Genomic DNA, 25,189 nt, shown 5'->3' on the forward strand with positions numbered 1-25,189 from the left:
TCTGCTCAGGTGTGCATAAGGGCAATCCTTCTGACAACCTCCAGACTCTTTTTTAGAGACTCATAGCCATATAAACTCATTTCTCCTTTCCATTTCCCCCTTACATTAGGTCAAACAGCATTTTAAGCTCCTGTTATTATATGTAGACAGGGATATTCTGCTGGTCTGCGTTGAACCGTTAATTCAAGGTCATTTTCTAGTTGCATCATCAGCTAGTATTTGGTAGTGATCCCTCGGTGCCAGGGAGGCTCATCCCTAGGTGTCATGTCCCACGCTGAGGGGAACGCACTGCATCTACATGCTGAGTTTGGCTTCAAGACTGGCCACATTTGAGTAACATGAAGGCTGTCAGGAGGAAACTCCCAGGCACAGTGCTGCTCTAGGCCTTGTTCTTATTTCAGGTGTATAGGCACACAAGCATAGTCATTAGTATCAGGGGCTCACTGTTGGACCCTCATTCCTTCCTGGTTCTTACCATTGCACCTGGGGCACTGCCACTGCTCCCCTAGGGACCACAACAGAGCACCCCCAGCCAGAAACCCAGTACCCCCCAGCTGTTGTTTTTAATTGTTTCCACTATGAGTATATCCAAGCATTACCATGCACCCTGGACATATGCCCTGTATAACACCCTGTCAACCATATATCGCCTGTCAATAACATCCCATACCAGTATTCCTCTGCCGCCATTGTTGAACCACTGTGTGATCCAAAACTTCCTGAAAAGCAAAGCTCAATATAATGTCAGGTCCCCTTACTAGTAAAATGGAATATAGCGATGAGTTTAAAGGTTAGATATAGAATACGTATTGATTTGGAAAAATTCTACATCCTATCTTTTTCTTTTCTCTTTTCCTAATTATTGAGCTTCTCTTCACAAGAGCCTTAGATCACAGTAATTCATATTTACAATATACAGTACTCCCACACACCCACCATAAAACCTTTTCCCTTCCACAGCGATAATCTTATAACTTATTCATATCATATTTCCTTAAACTGATGTACAGACTCTGAGACAATAGCTTTCAAACAAGGTGACATCTGTGCTTACATTGTGGTCCATACTTTAGGATATACAGTTTTCTAAATTTTTAGTTATCCTATGTTTTACATTATGGTTTACATTATTAGTTTGTTGTACCCTGTATGTTTTTGGTGTAATATTACATGTTTTATATCCATCCTTGTGTACTCTCGCGAAACTCCTCTCTTACCCCCACATTTACCTTGGTTCCATCAATTCAACATCCATTTTCCCCTCCCCTTGGGGCCCACAGTGACAGCCAATCTCCATTTCCTGAGGAGCCACGTCCAGAGATACTTGCAGCAGTGAGGTGAGGAGCCCCTGCTTCTCTAGACAGGGGGCTCAGGGTGGGGAGGCGCAGGCGTGAGAGGACGCACAGTGACTCGGACAACTGCGGAGACGAGGCAGATGGCGCAGGTCTACTTTATTGAGGAAGTACAAGCAGTTTTATAGAGTATGAAGAGAGGGGATTGGTGGAGGGTGATTGGGTTCTGATAGGCTAGATTAGCTGTTGTTACCTTATAAGGGCATAGAAGCAGAACTCGTCTACTAGGCTGGTCAGTAGTTACTAGGGAGAGCTTAAATTTGAGAGGGCTGAGCTGGATAGCTCGCTGATAGGTGGAAGAGAGCAGGCGTGTCTTTACGAGGTAGGAGGCCCTGAGATTGGCCCAGATGGAGGTGGTGCGAGGGGGCTTGCATGAGTTTCCCCTGTGGGGAGGCGTATGTGCATACCTCGTCCTGAGGGGCCAACGAAGGGAGGCATATTTCATGCCTCAGACCTCGGAGGCGGCCAGTTCTGAGAGCCAAACTTTTGCATGCTTGCCCTCACAGCAGTGTTCAGGGCCTGACTGCTCAACTGCCCTAATGCCCTAGGAGCCACCCTTTCTCTTGAGAGATACAGTTCCCTCTATTTGATGGCATTAGTCCTCCCCAGGATGTGGGTCCACCCCAACTGTCACTACTTGGGTCTCTACCCAATGGTACAACCCACCCTGACAAAATGAGCATTCAGACATTCCCCAGGAGTCCGTCCCACATCAGACCATCCCCTCTGAGCATTCTAAACAGGTAACCCTCCTAATTATATTTTGATACAATTTTCTTAGCATTTTACTTTCAACCAACACCTGACACTCTCCTATGTTCATATGTTGCCCCTCCCTCCCCCTGATTTTTGGGCAATATTACCCATCCGCCCATCCCCAGCCCCCCTCAAACCCACAATACCCCACCCAAAGGCAACCCCTTGCCCCCATTTTATCTCTTCTTTGTGCTCATACTTACCACCAGCTCATCATAGATTCCACCCCTGCAGACGTCGGCTCACATCCTTCCTCCACCCCCCGATTTCCTGTAAGCCTATTTTCCAGTCTCTAGCTCTCTGAGGCAGCTTGCTTATTTCATATTATTGAGGTCATGTAGTATTTGTCCTTCAATGCCTGGGTTGCTTCACTCAACATAAGGTTTTCAAGATTCATCCATGTTATCACGTGTGTTTGTAGTGTATTTGTTCTTACAGCCAAGCAGTATTCCATTGTATGTATATACCACATTTTATTGATCCACTCATCTGTTGATGGGCATTTGGGTTGATTCCAACTTTTGGCGATAGTGAACAATGCTGCTATGAACATTGATGCACATATATCGGTTTGTGTCCTTGTTGTAAGTTCTGCTTGGTATATACCCAGCAGTGGTATTGCTGGGTCATATGGCAAATCTATGGTTAGTTTTTTGAGAAACTGCCAAACTGTCCTCCAGAATGGTTGGATCCTTCTGCATTCCCACCAGCAGTGGATGAGTGTTCCCCTTTCTTCACATCCTCTCCAGCATTTGTATTCTTCTGTTTTTTTCATAGCTGCCAATCTTATGGGAGTAAGATGGTGTCTCATTGTAGTTTTGATTTGCATTTCCCTGATAGCTAGAGATTTGGAGCATTTTTTCATGTGCTTTTTAGCCATTTGTATTTCTTCTTTGGATAAGTGTCTGTTTAAATCTTTTCCCCATTTTTTAAATGGGTTGTTTATCTTTTTATTTTCAAGATATATGAGTTCTTTATATATGCAAGTTATAAGTCTCTTATCAGATATATGGTGGCCAAATATTTTCTCCCATTGTGTGGGTTCCCTTTCTACTTTCTTGACAAACTCCTTTGAGGTGCAGAAGGCTTTAATTTTGAGGAAGTCCCATTTATCTATTTGTTCTTTTGCTGCTCGTGCTTTTGGTGTGATATTCATGAAGCCATTTCCTATTACAAGGTCTTGTAGATGTTTCCCTACACTGCTTTCCAAGGTCTTTATGGTCTTGGCTCTTATATTTAGGTCTTTGATCCATCTTGAGTTGACCTTTGTATAAGTTGTGAGATGGTAATCCTCTTTCATTCTTCTACATATGGATATCCAGTTCTCCAGGCACCATTTGTTGAATAGGCCATTCTCTCCCAGTTGAGAGGGTTTGGTGGCTTTATCGAATATTATATGGCTATATATATGAGGTTCTATATCAGAACTTTCATTTCGATTCCATTGGTCTGTGTGTCTCTCCTTATGCCAATACCATGCTGTTTTCACTACTGTAGCTTTGTAGTATGTTTTGAAGTCAGGTAGTGTGATTCCTCCAATTTTGTTTTTCTTTTTCAATATGTCTTTGGCTATTCGGGGCATCTTTCCTTTCCAAATAAATTTCATAGTTAGTTTTTCTAGTTCCTTAAAGAAGGCTGTGTTGATTTTTATTGGGATTGCATTGAATGTGTAGATCAGTTTTGGTAGGATAGACATCTTAATAATATTTAGTCTTCCTATCCATGAACAAGGAATATTCTTCCATTTATTTAAGTCTTCTTTGATTTCCTTGAACAGTCTTGTGTAGTTCTCAGTGTATAAGTTTTTTACATCTTTAGTTAAATTTATTCCTAAATATTTGGTTTTTTTATTTACTATTGTGAACAGTATTTGTTTCTTGATTTCCTCCTGATCTTGCTCATTATTGGTGTACAGAAATGCTACTGATTTTTGTGCATTGATCTTATAACCTGCAACTTTACTAAACTCATTTATGAGTTCTAGAAGCTTTGTTGTAGACCTCTCAGTGTTTTCTATGTATAGGATCATGTCATCTGCAAATAATGAAATTTTGACTTCTTCCTTTCCAATTTGAATGCCCTTTATATCTGGTTCTTGCCTCAGTGCTCGAGCAAGTACTTCTAAGACAATGTTAACTAGAAGGGGAAACAATGGGCATCCTTGTCTTGTTCCTGAGTTTAGAGGGAAGGATTTTAGGATTTCTCCATTGTAAACAATGTTGGCTGTAGGTTTTTCATATATACTCTTTATCATGTTCAAAAAATTTCCTTGTATTCTGATCTTTTGGAGTGTTTTTATCAAGAAAGGGTGCTGTATTTTGTCAAATGCTTTTTCTGCATCTATAGATATAATCATGTGGTTTATTTCCTTCAATCTGTTTATATGGTGTATTACATTGATTGATTTTCTTATGTTGAACCATCCTTGCATACCTGGAATGAATCCCACTTGGTCGTGGTGTATAATTCGTTTAATGTGTTGTTGAATACGATTAGCAAGTATTTTGTTTAGTATTTTTGCATTTAGGTTCGTTAGAGAAATTGGTCTGTAATTTTCCTTTCTTGTGGTATCTTTGTTTGGCTTTGGTACTAAGGTAATGTTGGCATCATAGAAGGAGCTAGGCAATGTTCCTTCTGTTTTGATTTTTTGGAAGAGTTTCTGCAGGATTGGTGTTTGTTCTTTCCAGAATGTTTTGTAGAATTCACCTGTGAAGCTATCTGGCCCTGGGCTCTTCTTAGTTGAGAGGTTTTTAATGACTGATTCTATCTCTTTACTTGTGATTGGTGTTAAGATCATCAATTTCTTCTTTCGTCAATATGGGCTGCTTATTTGTTTCTAGGAATTTGTCCATTTTCTCTGAAAAAGTATCCTCTTATGATAGTGTTTATTTCTGTGGGGTCAGTGGTGATATCACCTTTCTCATTTCTTATTTTGTGTATTTGCATCTTCTCTCTTTTTTTCTTTGTTAGTCTCACTAAAGGTTTGTCAATTTTATTGATCTCAAAAAACCAGCTCTTGGTCTTGTTTATCTTTTCAAGTGTTCTTATTTTCTATTTCATTTAGTTCTGCTCTTTGTTATTTCCTTCCTTCTTCTTCCTGTTGGATTACTTTGCTGTTGTTTTTCTAATTCCTTCAAGTGTGCAGTTCTTTAATTTTTGCTCTTTCTTCTTTTTTGATATATGAATTTATGGCTATAAATTTCACTCTCAGTACTGCTTTTGCTAAATCCCAGAAATTTTGGTATGTTGTGTTATCATTATCAGTTGTTTCAAGGTAGTCATTGATTTCTTTTGAGATTTCCTCTTTGACCCACTGTTTTTCTAAGAGTATGCTGTTTAATTTCCAAATTGTGGTGTGAAATCTGGGCCTCTGTCCTTTGCAAATTTCCAGCTTCACTCCACTGTGGTCAGAGATATTGTTTTGTATGATTTCGATCTTCTTGAATTCATTAAGCCTTTCTTTGTAGCCTAGCATATGGTCTATCTTGGAGAATGATTCATGTGCACTTGAGAAAAATGTATATCGTGCTGTGTTTGGGTGTAATGATCTATATATGTGTATTAGATCCAGCTCCTCTAATATACTGTTCAAATGTTTTGTTTCTTTATTGATTCTCTTTTGAGATGTTCTGTCCAGAGTTGATAATGGTGTATTAAAATCCCCCACTATAATTGTAGATGCATCTATTCTTTCACTTAGTTTGTCCAGCGTTTGCCTCACGTATTTAGAGGCGCCCTTCTTAGGAGTATAAATGTTTATGATTGTTCGATCTTCTTGACAGATTGTCCCTTTCACTAAAATGTATTATCCTTCTTTGTCTCTCGCAATTGTTTTGCATTTAAAGTCTGTTTTGTCTGATATTAATATAGGTACTCCTGCCTTTTTTTTTTGCTTATTGTTTGCTTGTATGATTGTTTTCCAGCCATTCACTTTCAACCTCCATGAGTCTCTGGGTCTAAGATGTGTCTTGTAGACAGCATATAGATGGGTCATATTTCCTTATCCAATGTCCCAGTCTGAATCTTTTGATAGGTGAGTTTAATCTGTTCACATTCAGTGTTATTACTTTCAAGGAATTATTTGTGTTAGCCATATTTTGATTGGACTTGTGTTTGTCATATTTTGTTTGCTTTTTTTTCCTTCTCTTTTTGTCTTTTTTGTTGCTCTTACATTTTCCTCCAACTCTGCCTGTCCTGTTTTTTCCTTTCTTCCTGCAGAACTCCCTTTAGAATTTCTTGAAGGGGAGGTTTCTTGTTGGCATACTCTTTCAGTTTATGTTTATCTGTGAATATTTTGAACTGTCCATCATTTTTGAATCCTAGTTTAGCTGGATAGAGTATTCTTGGTTGGAAAATTTTTTCCTTTCGTACCTTGACTATATCATACCACTGCCTTCTTGCCCTCATGGTTTCAGATGAGAAATCAGCACTTAATCTTATGGAGCTTCCCTTGTATGTGATGGTTTTCTTTTCTCTTGCTGCTTTTAGAATTTTCTCTTTGTCTTGAGCATTGGATAATTTGACAAGTAAATGTCTTGGGGTGGGCCTGTTGGGGTTTATGACGATTGGGGAGCTCTGTGCTTCTTGGATATGTACATCTGTCTCTTTCAGTAGATTTGGGAAGTTTTCAGCCATTATTTCCTGCAACACTCCTTCTGACCCCTTTCCCCCTTTCCCTTCTCTTCTCCTTCTGGAATGCCTATGATACATATGCTTGAGCATTTTGCATTATCATTCAGGTCCCTAAGTCCTAGCTGGATTTTTTTCTATCTTCTTATCAACCAATTCTACTATCTGTTTGATTTCCGATGTACTGTCTTCCACATCACTAATTCTCTGCTCTGCCTCTTCAAGTCTGCTGATATTTGCTGCAAGTGTATTTTTGATTTCTTGAACTGTGGAGTTCATTCCCATCATATCTGTTATCTTTTTGTGTATGTCTGCAATTTCCCCTCCAAGTGTTGTTTTCATGTTGTTAACTTCTTCCTTTACTTCATTAAATTTGTCGGTGATAAATGTTCTGAGATCTTTCATTACTTGTGCGATGTTCTGCTCCCCTTCCTGATTTTTAGTTTGTTCATTGGATTCAGCCATGTTTTCCTGATTACTGGTTTGGTTTGTAGATTTTTGTTGCTGTCTGGTCATCATTTTATCTTGACAGGTTTAAACAGTTCCTTAGCTTCTTTGTCTAGTCTTGGGGATTAATTAGCTGTTGTTTTTGCATAAGTGTTATATCTTCTCTTTGTCACTTTGTTCTTCTTATTCTAATTTCTTATTGCTGGTTGAGTTCACTTTAAAGGAAAGTATTAGGGCTGGGGAAAGGCAATTGTGTAAGCAAGGACAAAGTGTAAAGTAGTATTAGTGATATATATTAACAGAGCAACAATATGAGATCTGGGGGGATGGATGTTAGATTCATGTAAGTTGTGTAGAGTTATAGCAGTAGGTAGAGTACCTATAATGAGGTAGTCGACTGAATATTGGAGGAATATGGTATGAATTAAAAAGCTGTTGTTTTCATGAGAGAGGAAAAGAGAAAAGAAAGGCATTCATTTCAAGAGTGGATAACAGAGAGAAAACAAAACAAAGGTATTAGAAATTAAGAGTTAGACACTTTGTGGTTCAAAGAAAGGGCAGTGGAATATAGGAGAGACAGTAGATGATAGAGGATATCAAGATGTAGGGGAAAGGGGATAGTGTAGGTAGCCAAAATCTATTCACACAGAAATGAGGCAGTGGAGGATGAGGAAACCCAGCAAATGTGAGGTGTTCCCCGCAGCACCTATTGTATAGTTAAGATAAAATAAAATAAGAAGAAAATGAGGGACAAGAGAGAGAGAGAGAGAAAAAAAGATGGGGAGAAAAAAGGAAGAAAAAAAAGGGGGTGGGTAAAGGGCGGGGAACAGGTAGGGCAAAGAAAAAAAGATATATACCAACCACAATAGCCACAATAACAATAATTTTTAAAAAAACCCTAAATAACTGAAAAAAAAAGACTTTGGGGGATACGCTGGTAGAAAATACTAGGGGATAATGCAATGTTAGCAATCAGGACATTAAAAAAAAATAAAAAATAAAATAGAATAAAAATAAAAACAAAACAAAACAGAAAAGAAAAAAATGCAAACGTTGAGGGCTAGGACATTCAAGGACCTCAGATGGACCTCAGAGCGTGATGGATTCAGGGATGGAAAGTCTGAGATATTGAATACTCAAGAGATGTGAGTCTCTGGGGTGTGGGCCACCAGAGTTTAGGGGTCTCAGACCTGGCAACCTCAAGTCTGGTTAACAGGGAGCCTGGGAGCACAGCAGTGCATCACAGGCTTCAGGGATCACTGCAGCTGGGTGCCAGCCCTATGGGTGAGGTCACATCCACAAGCTCTATCCTGTGTGTCTGTACCCCACAATTCACTCACTCACTGGAGTCTATTCTGTGGATGTATCACCAATTCAACTTCAGGACCCCTCCTACCCTGTGATCCCCCAGAACAGCCACCTAGGGGCACCTCTATACTGCAGCCAAATTAATGATGCAGATAAGAGCCAGGCTTGGGGGTGGGGCTCCAGCCGGAAACGCTAATAACAGAGTCCAAACCCGAAATTCCCATGCTTCGCAAAATATTCCCCTAATCGGCTTCCAAACGTCTCCCACCCTGCCAGACCCTGGTGGCGTCTCTTTATTGCTATCAATTTAAGTCCACTGTAGATTGGCAGCCAGGCTTGGGGGTGGGTGGGGCAGGGCTCTAGGCGGAAGTGCTATTGTTTGTGGCCGCAATCAAAAATTCCCCCGCTTCGCAATAAAACTCCCGTTTGTCTCCCCAAATCGGTCTGCAAGCGCCTCCTGTCCTATTAACCCCCCAATAGGCCGCTCAGGGCTTTTGAATTCCCCAGTACTGCAGAGCCTCCAAAAAAAAACCCAAAACAACAACAACAAAAAAAAAACACCACGGCAGCTCCCGGTGCCACAGCTCCGCCCAACCTAGGAGGGAGCATTCTGCGTGCAGTCCGGACCTCCATGTAAAGAGTCTCAATTATATTTTATAGATGTATTTTCTCTGTTACCTTCCCACCAAATCAATGTCCAGACACCTCCTGTCCTGCAAATCCTGAAACAGCCTGGTCCCGAAGAAACTCCAATGCTGCCCAGCTGCTTTTTTGCAGGAGATATTATCAGGTAAGCTCACTCAGCCATCATCTTGCCCCGCCTCTCTTCTTATCTCCTTTAAGAATCCACCTCCTACCACAAGGTCTTGAAGATGTTTTCCAACATTTTTTCTAGAAGTTTTATGGTTCTTGCTTTTATATTTGGGTTTTAAATCCATTTTGAGTTACTTTTTGTATAAGATGTGAGATAGGGGTCCTCTTTCTTTTGGCTGTGGATATGCAGTTCTCTCAGCACCATTTGTTGAATGAACTGTACTGCCTGAGCTGGGTGGGTTTGACAGACTTGTCAAAAATCCCTTCACCATAGGTGTCAGGGTCTGTTTCTGAGCCATCAGTTCAGTTCCATTTGTCTGTATGTCTGTCTTTATCACAATAAACTGCTGTTTTTATGATGGTAGGTAGATTATATCATTTAAAGTGAGAGTCCTCCAACTTAACTTTTCCTTTTTAAGATATTTCTAGCTATTTGGGAACCCAATGATACCAATAGTTTGAAAGTGAAAAACTGGAAAAAGATATTCCACACATTCAGTAACCAAAAAAAAAAAAAAAAAAAAAAAGAAAAGCTGGAGTAGCTGTACTTATTTCAGATGAAAGAGACTTTAAAAGACACTAGTGCTGGGAAGTGAACTTGGCCCAATGGATAGGGCATCCGCCGACCACATGGGAGGTCTACAATTCAAACCCTGGGCCTCCTTGACCCATGTGGAGCTGGCCCACGTGCAGCGCTGATGCATGCAAGGAGTGCTGTGCCACGCAGGGTGTCCCCCATGTAGGGGAGCCCCAACGAGCAAGGAGTGCACCCTGTAAGGAGAGCCACCCAGCACAACCAGCACAAAAGAAAGTGCAGCCTGCCCAAGAATGGCACCACACACATGGAGAGCTGACACAACAAGATGACACAACAAAAAGAAAAAGAAACATAGATTCCCAGTGCCGCTAATAAGGATAGAAGTGGTCACAGAAGAACACACAGTGAATGGACACAGAGAGCAAGACAACTGGAGTGTGGGGGAGGTGGAGGAGAGAGAAATAAAAAAAAATACACTAGTGCTAGTAATATGCAATCTGAGGATGAAATCAGGAAAAAATCCATTTACAATAGCAACTAAAAGAATCAGATATTTAGGAATAAACTTAAACAATGTAAAGCACTTTTTTTCAGAAAACTACAATGCACTGTTAAAAGAGTGAATTCAGCATTTTAAAATGCTGGTGGAATTTTTATCAGGATTGCATTAAATGTGTATATCATTTTGGGTATAATTGACATCTTAATGAGATTTAGTCTTCCAACCTGTTAACATGGAATTTTCTTCCAATTATTTAGGTCTTTTTTGATTTCTTTTAATAGTGCAATCTATTGGTATCATTGGTTCTAGGGTGAGTCTCTTGCAGATAGTGTAAAGGTAGCTCATATTTTCTTATCCATTCTGCCAGTCTGTGTCTTGATTGTGGATTTTAATCCATTAACATTCAATGTTATTACAGTAAAGGCAGCTCTTATTTTACCCATTTTGACCTTTGGGTTTTATCTGCCACGTTTTATTTGCACCACTCGTTTGATGTTTTAGCTACTTTTTCTAATATAATCTTCATTTCTAGACTCTCTTCCAAGCCTCTCTCTCCTGTCTTTTCTTTTCAGACTAGCACTCCTGTAGTATTTCCTGTAAATTCAGTCTCTTGCTTACTAACTTTCTCAGTTTCTGTTTCTCTATGAATATTCTAAACTCACCCCCATTTTTTTTTTAAAGATTTATTTATTTATTTAATTTCCCCCCCTCCCTGGTTGTCTGTTCTTGGTGTCTATTTGCTGCGTCTTGTTTCTTTGTCCGCTTCTGCTGTCGTCAGCAGCACGGGAAGTGTGGGTGGCGCCATTCCTGGGCAGGCTGCTCTTTCTTTTCACGCTAGGCGGCTTTCCTCACGGGCGCACTCCCGTGGGGCTCCCCCACGCGGGGGACACCCTTGTGTGGCACAGCACTCCTTGCGTGCATCAGCACTGTGCATGGCCAGCTCCACACGGGTCAAGGAGGCCCGGGGTTTGAACCGCGGACCTCCCATATGGTAGATGGATGCCCTAACCACTGGGCCAAAGTCCGTTTCCCACTCACCCCCATTTTTGAAAGACAGTCTTGCCAGATATAAGATTCTTGGCTGGAAGTTTTCTGTTGCAGTATCTTAAATATATCATAACACTGTCTTCTTGTCTCCCTGGTTTCTTATGAGAGAAAGCTCTCAATCTTATTGGTTTTCCTTTAAATGTTATTCATTGCTTTTCTTGCACTGTTCTCACAACTCTATCTTTGTCTTTGCCATTTGACATTCTGATTAGTGTGTGTCTCAGAGTTGGTCTGTTCAGATTTATTTCAATTGAAGTATGTTGTGCTTCTTGGACACAGCGATCTATGTCCTTCCATATGGTTGGGAAATTTTCTGCCATTATTTCTTCAAATATTCCTTCTCCTTTTCCCTTTTCTTCTCCTTCTGCCACACCCATGAAATGTATGTTTGCATGCCTCTTATTGTCTTTTAGTTCCCTGAGACCTTGTTCAGTTTTTTTTTCAATTTTTTATTCTGGCTTTGTCTCCCTCCCCAGGGTTTCTGTCATGTCTAAGGAATCATCTCGAATATTTCTTGGTGATCTTCTCCTTGGTGTTCACTTCCCAGGCTCCAGTTCAAAAACTCCCAACTCTGTCTTTTACCATGTCTTTTATCTGTGAGTCTCCACCTACCAAGAGGAAGGAACTCAGTGCCCTACTATGTGGCCCAATCAAAGCCCTAATCATAATTTAATCAAGTAAAAGTGACAGACCAGTTTACATACATAATCCAATATCTATTTTTGGAATTCATAAGCAGTATCAGATTCCTACAATTATTGTTCCCAATTATCTCTTGCAGAATTTGCATTTCCCATTCATACTCTTTAGGGTCTTCTGAACTAGAGGTCTTGTTAGAGAGGCAGAGAGTACTTCTTCTAGGAAAGGGACCCAATGAACCTAAAATTCACTGGGTAATCTCTTTCCACTTTTATGTTCATCAATAACATTGAATAATCAATTGTTGCAACTATGTCCTGAAAGAGGCAAGGCAAACAAGGTTCAGAGCCCTCAAGGATGAAGGTGGATCATCTTGCCAGAACTACAGCTTAATTAGAAGGCAGAAGGGCTGGCCAAGGAGAGAGAAAGATACAATGCATGGAAGGGTAGGCAGAAGATAAATAATAGGACCAGATTTAAAAACAGGTCAGACAATGTAGGACACATGCATGTGAGTATTGTATAGGGTAGACTGTTGATGTCTTCTTCTAACCTACAGAAGAAACCTTGATTTATATTGATCCTCATGACATTCTAAAGATGGTCTAAATGTTCTAATTACAATACTCCTTTCCAGAGGACATTTATTTTTTATGATTTCTTTTTCTTTTCCTTTTTTTTTTTTTTTTTACAACATAAGATTTAGGGAAGTATGTGGTACAAGTGATTGAGCTCCTGGATACCACGTGGGAGATCTGAGTTTGGTTCCTAGTGCCTCCTGAAGAAGATGAGCAAGAAAGCAAGGTGACATGATGGTCTGGAGTGGCAAGCTGACCCAGCAATAGACACATGGAGGGAAACATAATGAGAGACACAACAAAGTAGGAAGTGGAAGTGGCTCAAGCAATTAGGTGCTTCCTTCCCACGTGGGAGGTCCCAAGTTTGGTTCCAGTGCCTCCTAAAAACAGCAGACCAGCACACAACAATGAAGGGTGGGGAAAATAAAGAAAGAAAAATAAATGTTAAAAAAAACAAAAATATTTACAAGGCATGTGATTTTTCTAATTCTAACTGTTCAATAGCATATGTTGGCAATCTGTTTACATTAAGAAGGCCTAGATCAGGCAAGTTCATTGAAAAAAAATATGTTGGGGCAGAGAGTGATACTCACAAGGTCAACCAATCTTCTCATATGGCAATGTGGCCTTCTAGGTGGTCAAATGTGGTACTATAATCTTTAATTTCTCTCTTCTGTTATCAAGATCTAGTAGAAGAAGATGAACTGCCAATGATGGTTGACTGCTACACCTGTAGTCTTTGTCCAGGCTCCATTCACCTTCTGATCTGTTGGAGCCCTTTGTCCCTTGAGGTCAGGACTGGGTGACTGGGTAGCATCTTGTCCAATTAGGGCACAGCAGTCACCCTGGTCCTTGGATCTGTATGCTTCATAGCCTGAGGCTGAGGTTGCTAAGTTCCATTCACACTGACCTGGCTTTTCAAGCCCTCCAGTTCCTCATGGCCTCCAAGATGTTCGTTTGGCAAATGCAATTCTTCTCACCCAACACTCATTTGGTCCTCCTGGGACTTTGCTGGGTAAAGGCCAGGACTCAAAGTGTCTGAGCCCGGATACAAGCTCTGGCCAGGCAGCAGGGTCCCAGGGTCTAAGCCCAGCCCAGCTTCTCACAACACTCCCTCCATGTACTGGAGAAGCTGCCACTTTCTGCCACATCTCCTTGGTCTCCTCATGTCAGTGCTATAGCCAGTTACTTAGATGCTGACAATGCCCTACACAAGAACTCATCATGACCCAATGCTTCATTTTCTCCTAAGCTCCTTCAGCTCACTTAGCCCCTGCCAAGGGCAGTGAGGAAATGAGAAGGGATAGTAGCAACTTTCAACAAAGAGAAAAGGGCAGTGGAAATGTCATACAATTCTAGGGCATGTTTTATACAGTGCCTCAATGGTCCCCTGGACGGAGTAAGCCCCAGCTAAACACAGCAATTGTGCAGCCAATACTCCCTCTTTATTTGCTTTTTCCCTTCCCTAGTTTACCATTCCTGCTTCCTCTCTCATGTTTCCTAAGTTTACCTCCATTTATAGTACTTGCAACAAGGATCTTTTTCTGTCTCTACTTTCTGAGGAACCTATTAGACAATGTCCAAGGACTTAAATTGTAATGTAATTCTTTCACCTTAAATATACAGTGGCAAAAAGAATCAACCTTGAAAACAGTTCATGAAGAGTTAAAAAATATGATACACCATTATTAAATATTATGTAGTCATTAAAATGTTTTAAGAAAATATAATAAAATGTCCATAAAGGTTAAAACTAAGGGTTTGTATATAGGTGGGTTTTATGTATTAATTCCTTCCTCTTGTTACAAAACAGTTTCTTAAGTAATTTATATCATCTATATCAACATGAAAATACAATAAATGTTAATTATGAATATAAATGCCATCAGCAAAGCATAAATATAAGGAGAAAATCTGCATATCTTTCTTCTTGCTTGCAGGAAAATTACACAAATGATCAAGTTTTAACTAGTTCAACAGCTGGGATGAGAAGAATAAATATATTTTAAGGTACTGGAATACATATGCAATAGAACTCTGAAGTAATAGTTATTTTTCTTTCAAATTTCTACTCAGTTGTATTTGTGTAATTATACTAGCAGTGTGTACAAATGTTTTTGCAATTTTGTCAATTTGTAATATGTAAAATATATTATTTTTGAAAGAAAATACTACACATTTACAGAAGTAAATAGGTTATCCTCTTCTTAATTTGACATACATACTTCCTATCTTCATGCTGTAGTTCATTGAACAGATATCCACATTTATTTAATTGCACTAATGTCTTTATCCTTTTTCCCCCTAGTTGCTGACTAATTTAGAAGCCATCCATAGATCTAAATCATTCACACTAGTTATTCCCATGTTTACTATCCAGCCTACTGCCATACATCAAAATTAACATTTTATGAGGATTTCAGTCCATTACTGGAATCATGATGTGTTACTAAAAATTATAGCGTTTAATTTTATTATATAAATGGGTACTCTTATTACCAACAGGTTGCCAGAAAAATCTTTACAGTCTATTATATTGATGTCTCATGGTTATAAAATCCACAACTGAAAATAATGAACCATAACTCAGACTAAATAATAGATCATAGAGAAATAGTTAACCATCGTATTTCAATCATCAGTTAAGGTGATTTTAAAAAACAAAAAGATATTCTTGTGTATATCTTCAGTAAGGTCTTTGTATTTGGCTGTTCCTTTCATATTTAGTAGATAATGTTAGGTATTTAAGACCACAACAGCCCTTCATAAAATTCTTAATGATTCCATGAGTTGTAGAACTCTTATGATGTAACTATGAACTTTAGATCTGCTCACACAGGCTATATAAAATATACGTACATGGCCAATTAAGCAAAATAATGCAGGGAAAATTAAAATATGGTACTATAGAATTTCATTTATCTAATAAGTTTATTCATTGTGGGATTTTTGTTGTTATTCTTTTATTCTGTAAGTCTTTACTGAGCATACTATTGTGCTAGGCACTGTTCCAGGCATTAGGAGACAGCAGAGAACAAGACAGGACAAGATACTGTCTCCCATTTAGTGAGAAGAGACTGTCAATAAGCCAGAAATAGAAAAAATAAAAATAAAACATGTTAGATGGAGAGTAGTGCTATGGAGAAAAGTAAGATAAGATATGGATATGGTGGGATGTCTAAGGGAGGAAGATACAGAGTAGTGCTACAATTTTTTTAAAAGTGTGGGAAAGGAAGATTTCGCTAAGAGTGACATTTGAGCAAGGTCCCGAGAAACATAAGAAAACCAGCAAGAGGGAAGAATGTGCCCAACACAGGGAATGGCTCATGCGTAAATCCTGAGGTTAGAGCTTATTTGCTGTGTTTGAGGGCAAGCAATGAGGCTAGTGTTTTTGAAGCAGAGTTAGTGAGGGAGAGAAAAGGGGATCTTGTAAACAAGTGAAAGGAGTGGCCTCAACTGTACCCTCTGTTACTATATTATGAGCAGTGCTCAAAATCGTGTGATACAATATTTGCAATTTTTAAATATTACAATACTTACAACAATAATAGCTATGTATTGGATATGTTATTTGTAATGCATTGTGCAAATCATTTTACAAATGTGACCTTAATTTCAAATCTTAATAGTGGATATATTTTTAAATAAACTTTTTAATATTAAAAAAGTTTTAGGTTTATGGAAAAATGATGAAGATAGTAAAGAGAGTTCCCATATATTCATACCTAACATCCAGTGTCTCCTATTTTTAACATCTGATATTAATATGGAATATGTTTTACAAGTTAAGGGGAAAATACTGACATATTGTTATTAACTAAAATCCATACTTTATTCGATTTTTTAGTTATCTAATGTCCTTTTCTGTTCTGGGATCCTATCCAGGTGCCATATTGTATTTATACATTATTTCTCCTTAGACTCCTCTTGGCGATAACAGTTTCTAAAACTTTCTTTGTTTTTGATGACCTGGAGAGATTTAAGGAGTTCTGGTAAGAATTTTGTAAAGTGTCCCTCTATTAGAATTTGTCTGATGTTCTTCTGGTGACGTATCTGGACTATGGGTTTTGGGAAGGAAGATTACAGAGATTAAGTGACAGTTTCGTCGTATATTATCAAAGGGACATACTATCAGACTTTCCTTTGTTTATTTTCACTTTGATCACTTGACTCAGGTAGTGTTTGTTAGGTTTTGCCACTGAAACCTTTCTATTTTTTCCTTTCTTTTCATACTGTACTCTTTGGAAGGAAATCACATTGTGCAATCCACAATTAGAGAATGAGTAGTAAAGCTTCATCTCCTTGAGGATGGAGTATCTACAAAAATCATTTAGTATTATTCTGCACAGTAGCTTTGTTAACCCCATTTATTTATTCATTCCTTCATTTTTATATCACTACTGACATGAAAATGTATTTTTATACTTCAGGTGGGTTACAATCCAATAATACTTTACTTAGTTGGTTGCTCAAATTGTTTAAGGTCTGACCATTAAGAGCTCTTTCAGCTGGTATGAATATATATATTTTTAAATAATGTTATATAGGTTTTAAGCATTATTGTAACTCCAAATCACTTGTTATTCATTCTATTTTTTTTTCTTTGCCAAGTTCTGTCATCCTTCAATAAGTACCTCTGATATTTATACTTTACCTCCATGCTTACTACCACAAGTTACTAAGTATCTACTTGAGAACAATTTGTCTCTTGCAGGGACATAATTCCCTAACTAACTTCTTATATCCTATTGCTATCCTCCATACCCACCATTATCAGACAAATCTTCCCAAAGCACAGCAATGATCGTAAGAGGCCTCATGGAAACATATTTAGTGCTCATCCATCATCAACCAAATAAAATTCCAAGCATTTTTTAATCCCATTCAAAGATTCCATGGTCTCAGTGCATACAGAATTTCTATTATTAGCTCCCTATATTTTCTTTCTCAAGCCTCAAATGTGAGAACACATAATTTTCACAGTGCTACATCTAAACATTTTCCCAATTATGTATCCTTATTCATATTGTTCCTTCTATGAGGAATGTTAGTCACATGTCTAAATTATCCTCATTCTTCCCTGATAAGAACAAATGCATCTTGCTTGATAAAATCTCTCCTCATATTTGCAGTTATAAGTAATACCTTCTCTGAAAATCTTAACACTTGAGCCTTTCCTCTTTTGTTTATCACTCTTGTTCTTACATTATAGCTATTCATAATGTAAGATTATTAAGAGACATATCTTAGCACTTTTTAAAATTCTCCACAGCACCTAACACTACATCTCCCATATTTAATTTAATTTTTATCAAGGATTCATGTAGCATAAGTCAAGAAGAATAGAGTTTTATTTTTAATTTTCTGCTAAATTGGCAAAATTTAGAAATTTCATTTCAGTTTTGCATAATAATATATTGAGTTTCTTCTCTGTATCCAGCTCTTCATCTTTGACAAACCATTTAATGGAACTTTTCTAACTTGGGCTAATTTATTAAATCAGGTATTATTTTAGCCCTGTCTCTTTCTTACTATTTTCACATTTTATTCTCTCTCTGCTGTACTTGTATTTTTGTGTATATATACTTATACATTTGTATTAGTCAGGGTTTTCTAGGGAAACAGAATCAACAAGAGATATCTGTAAACAGTATGAGATTTTATGAGTCCTTCATGTGACCATGCAGATGCATAAGTCCAGTTTCTGTATGAAAGCCCAGTTCCCAGGAGAAGCTGACTATTCATAGCCAAGCTGGGAAATTCTCTCTGAATGCTGAAATAACTTCCACTTTTAAGGCATTCAACAGATTGGTAAACATCACTCATTGCTGACAGCAGTCTCCCAGGTTGATGCAGATGTAATCAGCCATCTATGCAGTAAACTCACCAATGACTAAAGTCCATAAATATCCTTGTATTACAATTAGCCAGTGCTTCCTTGACCAAACAACTGGGCACAATTACCTGGCCAAATTGACAAATTAGCCTAACCACCACAATATTTGATTTGTATGTGTAAGTTGCACTTATTACCCTTAAAACCACTCTTTTATGAAATGAGGAAAAGGGAGGACTATTTCTGGGAAGACAGGTTTAAAGAAGTCTTTATTTTTTTTTAAGATTTATTTATTTCTCTCCCCCCCACCCCAACTGTCTGCTCTCTGTGTCCATTCACTGTGTGTTCTTCTGTGTCCGCTTTCATTATTGTCAGGCAGCACTGGGAAACAGTTGCTTTTTTTGTCGCATCATCTTGCTATGTCAGCTCTGTGTGTGTGTGGCATTACTTCTGGGCAGGGTGCACTTTTTTCACATGGGGCAGCTTTCCTTGCAGGGAGCAGTCCTTGCATGTGGGGCACCCCTATGTGGGGAACACCTCTGCATGGCACAGCACTCCTTGCATGCAGCAGCACTGCACATGGGCCAGCTCACCACATGGGTCAGGAGGCCCTGGGTACCAAATCCTAGACCTCCTATATGGTAGGTGAGCCACACAGCTTCCCTAAATAAGTCTTTAAATCTAGGTAAATCCTGATGAATTAAAGTGATAGCTTTTTATCTCCAAATTAGCCAGTGACATTTTTAAGCACCAGGAAATTTTTTAGTTTCTTCTTAAGAAATATAAAAACTGATACCTAATTTAAAGCATTAATGGGGTGAAGAAGCAACTAGAATGCAGCAATAGCACTAAAATGGAAAAATTTAGTGTTAAAATGCCTTCTCAAAACATAAAATACCACAGCAAAGATTAGTATTATCATTAATAGCAATTTTATGGCTGTTTATGATTCTTTCCAATAATGATAAACACTTCCCAATATTTACTTGTGCAAATAGATATATTTCTAGGAGCATATTTCTTGGCAATGACTCTAACTCTAAAGATTATAATCACTATTATCTACAGGGAAGTTCTTGACGGGATACCCTGAAGATTCACAAATACAACAATATTTGCATTGAATATCAAATGTATGGCTTATGCTGTTCTAGAAACTTTGGATTCAATGCTGAATAAGTGACGGCTATAACCTCACTTTGTGAAACTCCCAATGGGTGTACAGAAAATAAACACATTAGCAGTTTTTAAATAATGTCAACTAATAATAATTCTTATGAAGAAAAATTTTAAAATAATAAGCAAAGGTGTGGCGAGGACTGTGTGTATGTGTGTAGGTGTGTGTGTGGGGGAAGTTAAGACCATCAAAAAAGGCTTCTTTGATAAATTCCATTTGAGCAGGAATCTTGAGTAAAGTGAAAGTGTGGTTCAATCCTTCTCCATTTGGGACTTTCCATCCTGAAAACAGTGCAGTTATTTAAAGAATTTGAAGAAGCTGAAGGATTTGAGATACTTCAGCTCTATTTTGCTTCTCACAATTGGTTTAATAGCTGAATCCAGAACTTTTCTGTGTATTTCTCTACACCACCATGCACACTGGATTGCTTAAGAGATGTAGAATATTTTTAAGTTTTTGATAAACTAAAAAATATAGTGGCAACACTATATTTTTTAACCCATACTTGTAAATTTAAATCTAAGAAATTGAGTATTCCTGTACAATTCCTCATATCCTATTTTTTAATTGCTATTTGGTTAAATGCATAATATAATTTTTCTAAATGAAACTCCAAATCCAAGATATTTGATGATTTATTTGCCTACTGTTATATAAATTCAAGTGTGACTATTTAATCTTTGCCTATTCTTATGTGACTTTAAATAATCTATAATTAGATATTTTTAAAATTATCAACATATATTATTTTAGAAGGCATTTTAATATTTTTGTTATCAAGAATTAGAGCTAAACATTTAAATTAAATTTCAATCTGTAGTGCCACCAATACAAATAAATAAAGTGTAATGAAAATCAGTAAAAGAGACCATTCTTACACTGCTAATTTCACACTGGTACAATGAGTACACTGACATAACTCATTCCTCTTACATATATAAACTCATTAAATTCTGAACACCCATTAGTAACATCGCTTCATTTTTTTCCATTTATAACTGGATATATTTAACAACTTACTCATAAAAAGTCCAGGATAACCTGCTTGGGAATCTGTGTAAATTTTCTTACAACCAGGACTCATGTCATTCAAAAAGGGCCCAATTCAGCTTTCACATGTCAAGTGCATACTGGAGTCAGGCTAGTTCACTTCTATTACTTCTATTACACTTCATTACTTCTTTTTTTTTTGTCTTTATTTTTTTAATAATACATTAAAAAAATATGAGGGCCCCATATACCCCCAACCCCACTCCCCCCACTTCTTCCCCCATAACAACAATCTCCTCCACCTTCATGCGATATTCATCGCATTTGGTGAATAAATCTCTGAGCACCGTTGCACCATCTATTACTTCTTAATGCCACATATTGTTCTGCTGAAAATTAGACAAACACTGCTACTTTGGTTTCATTGATTTAAAGATGTCTTGTTGGCTGTATCCTAGTCACACCTCATTGTTAAGGAAAAACAAAGCCAACCTCTCAGGACAGAAGTTTGACTTAGATGTCAATAGCACAACCATCATTTTCTGTCTTTAGACTTACATACCTTCCTCCTTCCTGGCTGCTTGCCATTAATATTAGTTCCAGTAATTTCTACCTAAGAGACTCATAAGCATTCTTTCCTCTTTTATTCTCACAAATAGTCAAGCTGCTTGTACATTTTAATACATTGACTGGTAAGTGTAAAATTTCAACCCCTTTCTTCAAATCCCCATCCTCTGGAGGGGAAATATGCAATGATTTCTGTGGAGCTAAATTTTCCCTCCTGAGGGGAGACTTCATTCAGTAATATGAATGGAACTTGAGTCACATTTTCGTCTAATAGTGATTATTCTTGGGGCTTCCAAGATGACTTTCAGTTTAATGTATACATTCTTATTAACTGCTCTCATTAAAGAAAAGGAAATGCAAACACATATAGGTTTAATCTCTGCCAGAATATCCCCTCTGGTTGTTTCCTTGCAGCATTCCTCTGCCAAGTTCCTGGCAAATTTATTTTGGCATCAATTACAAGATCTCTTGATTTCAGAAAAATAAAATGTGAGAAATGTACTACTTAGACTTATGGCAACATATTATGTAGAGTTGCAAGTTTTCATATTATGTCCTCAAGCTGAATTCACTGTTGTATTATGCCATGAATAAAATTGCATGGAAAAATTGAGACAAATTGTAATCTTGATTAAAACGTTCAACTCTTCCCACTCTGAAGAAAAGTGATGCTGCTACCCATTCATTTAAACCAGGAAATTGTGTAGCATCAGACTTCTTCCACTTTTCACTTTTTTTGACTCTTACATCTAATCCATAGCCAGTTTGTGTCAAGTCTCTCTTCTTAATAATATTCACATTGGTCCATTTCTTTTCCATTTCCACTGATATACTTTAGGCTTTGCCATCAGTATCTCTGGCTTGAAAAGCCATAATAGTGTCCATATAGTATCTCTGCCTCCAGTCGTGTCTGCAAAACAAAACCCATTTCCACATTGCAGCCAAAGTGTTCTTTTTAAAGTACAAATCTGACAATGTCACATTTCTGGTAAACTGTATCATTGATTTCCCAATGTTCCCAGAATAAAATTCATCTATATGGTTTACTAGGCTCTTCATGATGTGAGTCTTACTTACCTTTCTAGTTTCAAATCTTAGCACTTCTCTTCCATACTCAGTAATACAGCAAATTGAACTGGTGACCAGGTAATTTTGCATGCTATTGTCCTTTATAAATGGAATGCCATCTCTCTTTATCAAGACCCAACTGCTTTTTTCAATTCTGCATTTAGATGCCCCTCCTTTGAGAAAGCCTTCTTGATTCTCCCAACTTCGTCCCTATTCATGCCCTTAACATAACATTTACCACTTTGCATTAAGACTGGTAACTTTACTAACCATTTCAACCTATAGACTCCCTCATGTCTCAGGTAGAAGGAATTTTAAAGACTTAAATTGTAGGGTACCTAAATTTTTTTTCTTGAAAATTCTACATTTCAATGCCATTAGATACAGCATATATATATATCCCATTTCCTACAGTCTTTAATATTGCCTTTCTTCTATACCTGGTTGTGGTGCACAGCTGAGACAACAGAGTTTTCATCAAGTCACCACTTCATTACTTACACAGCACAAGGGGTCCAAAAGAGCAGGGGAAGAGGTCCCATCATAGCCATTCTTATGAGGATACCAACTGCTGTGATCAGGGTCAGTGGAGGCTTTGCTTCACATTGGAAATGAAAGACACCTGTGCTGCCTGAGTTTTGGTTTTTTATATACCTCTGGGGGTGGACCCTACCATTAGCAAAAAGTATGCATCAAGAAAACTTTGTGTAAAGCTTCTGTCCTGGCAAGCCACTGCCACTGCTTATTCCTGGTTTCATGTTCAAGTTACTGTTAGGCCATTCCATTTATGGTAGGTAGGTTTTTTGTTTTTTATTTTTCATGGTTAAGATCTATTGTCTCCCCCAGACTGCTGGCAGTTTGTTGTGAAATAGAAACATATTATACATCTGCATGCAGTCAAAAGGGATGATAGATAAGGGCCAGGAGACAGTTGTTGAGCATGTCCATGACTTCCCCGACACTGCCATTTCATGCACATTATAATAACCTTCCTTTCTGTTGGAGGGATTTAATTTTGTGACACTTATATAAGAGTGTTAAGTGTTTGGTGTCTTCCTGTTCAATGTTGTATCTCCTCAGATTTGCCCTATATATGAATGTGGTTTAATCAATATTCATCGAGTGAACAAATTATATCATCAGTGTAAGTTACATATAACTTATTTATATTATCTGTAGCTTATTACCAGATAAATCAACAAATCTCAAATTTTGAGACATATGTGCTTATTTAAATTTTTCACTTTGGGTATAAAGTGAACTCTTTAACCGCTAATTATAAATAACATCATTGTCCATGACAGTCTTTATATTACTTTGTGAGAAAAAAGAAAGGGAAACTCAAAATTTATAAATTTGGAGAATATACATGATAATAGACTTCCCTCCTAAAATTTGTTTACTAGTATCTATATTTTTCAGGTTAAAAATAAAACAAAATTATGCCTTAAAATTTAAGCTCTATGTTGATGGCAGACTATTATAATGGTAATATAAATGAGCTGCAATAACATTGGATTAAAATAGATTAAATCAATAAAGATGTTTACTTTTCAGAAAAGTATTCTTTATAAAGGCTGGAATTTTAATGAACTGCATGAATTAAATTAGAATAGTATAAACAATTTTTTATAATACTTGAACAATTTCTTGTTTAAAGAGATATAGGAAGTATGCACTTTTAAAATCCAATAATACAGCTTTTTCCCCACTATCTATATGATCCTCTACTTTATCTACATTCTATTTTGTATAATTATGAAGTATTTTGTTGAAAAACAGTCTATGCTTTCAAAGGTTTCATAATTCAAATAATGATGTATATTTGCAATACAATAGTGGTAGAATGAATTATGTAACATAATTTAGAGATGTTCCTATTCTTAATCCTTATTCTTGTGTTGTGAATCCATTGTAAATAGCACCTCCTTAAGATATTATTTTTGGTTAAGGTGTGACCCAATGAATGAAAGCAGATCTTAATCCAGATTACTGGAGGCCTTATGAAGAGGACCTGGAAGTCACAGAATCCAGAGTGTTGAAGATTTGGGGGAGAAAGTAGAGGATATAGATAGATAATGGAAGGCTAAAATACTAGCCAAGGAGCCCTAAGGCTTTCCAGCAGCCAGCACCAAAATATTAGAAATAAGGAGAAAGCAAGCCTTGCCAATATATTGATTTTGGACTACTACTTTTGAAAGAATGAGCCAATAAGTTCCTGTTGTTCAAGCTAAAAACAGTTTGTGGTAACAGTGAAGGTAAATTAAGACATCAGTGATCAACCATATTTTTTATTTTTATTTTTTTAACTTTTAAAGAAGCTTTAGATTCCTTAAATGTTACAGAAAAATACAGGTAAATCCCATATGCACCTCTCTCACCCTCTCCAACCATTACCCACATTAAGAACATCCTTCATTAGTGAGGTACATTTGTTACAATTGATGAACATACATTGAAGCACTGCTACTAACCATAGACTATAGTTTACATGATAGTTTGCACTCTGAACTGCATAATTTTGTAAGTTATGAAAAAATGTATAATGACCTGTATCTGTCATTGAAATGTCATGCATGACAATTCCAATGTCCCCAAAATGGCCCCATGTTACACCTATTCTTCCATCTCCCTCCCTTAGAACCTCTTGTGGCCAGGGCCTTTATAATGATGGTAAAAGTTCTTGAATTCCTAGAATAATAAGTCTATAATAGAATAATAATGTCTACTTTAGTCCATTGTTCATTCCCCAGTCTTGAAGATTTGAGGATGATCATGCCTACTCTGTTTCTAATTGAGGCGGGTCTTAAACCCCAAGGGGCAGATGGATGGAACTATCTTGCTTACAGTTTCAGATACTCTGTCCCTCAAGATGGTCATCGCCCATCATCATCTCATTGTTAGTTGTCCTGGGTAAGTCCAATGAACAGGAGAGTAGATGT

At 37.6% G+C, this 25,189-nt stretch overlaps 1 long non-coding RNA gene across 1 annotated transcript in view; it reads left to right on the forward strand.

The window, feature by feature from the left end:
- Nucleotides 1-13,069, forward strand: part of LOC131274791 (uncharacterized) — a 28,022-nt gene extending 14,953 nt beyond the window's left edge. The window contains exons 2-3 of the long non-coding RNA XR_009182119.2: nucleotides 9,194-9,282; nucleotides 12,732-13,069. This is a non-coding gene — a long non-coding RNA (uncharacterized lncRNA). The remainder of the gene's footprint in view (nucleotides 1-9,193; nucleotides 9,283-12,731) is intronic.
- Nucleotides 13,070-25,189: the final 12,120 nt, after the last annotated feature.

The sequence above is a fragment of the Dasypus novemcinctus genome, chromosome 1, assembly GCF_030445035.2.
Source record: "Dasypus novemcinctus isolate mDasNov1 chromosome 1, mDasNov1.1.hap2, whole genome shotgun sequence".
Classification (NCBI taxonomy): domain Eukaryota; kingdom Metazoa; phylum Chordata; class Mammalia; order Cingulata; family Dasypodidae; genus Dasypus; species Dasypus novemcinctus.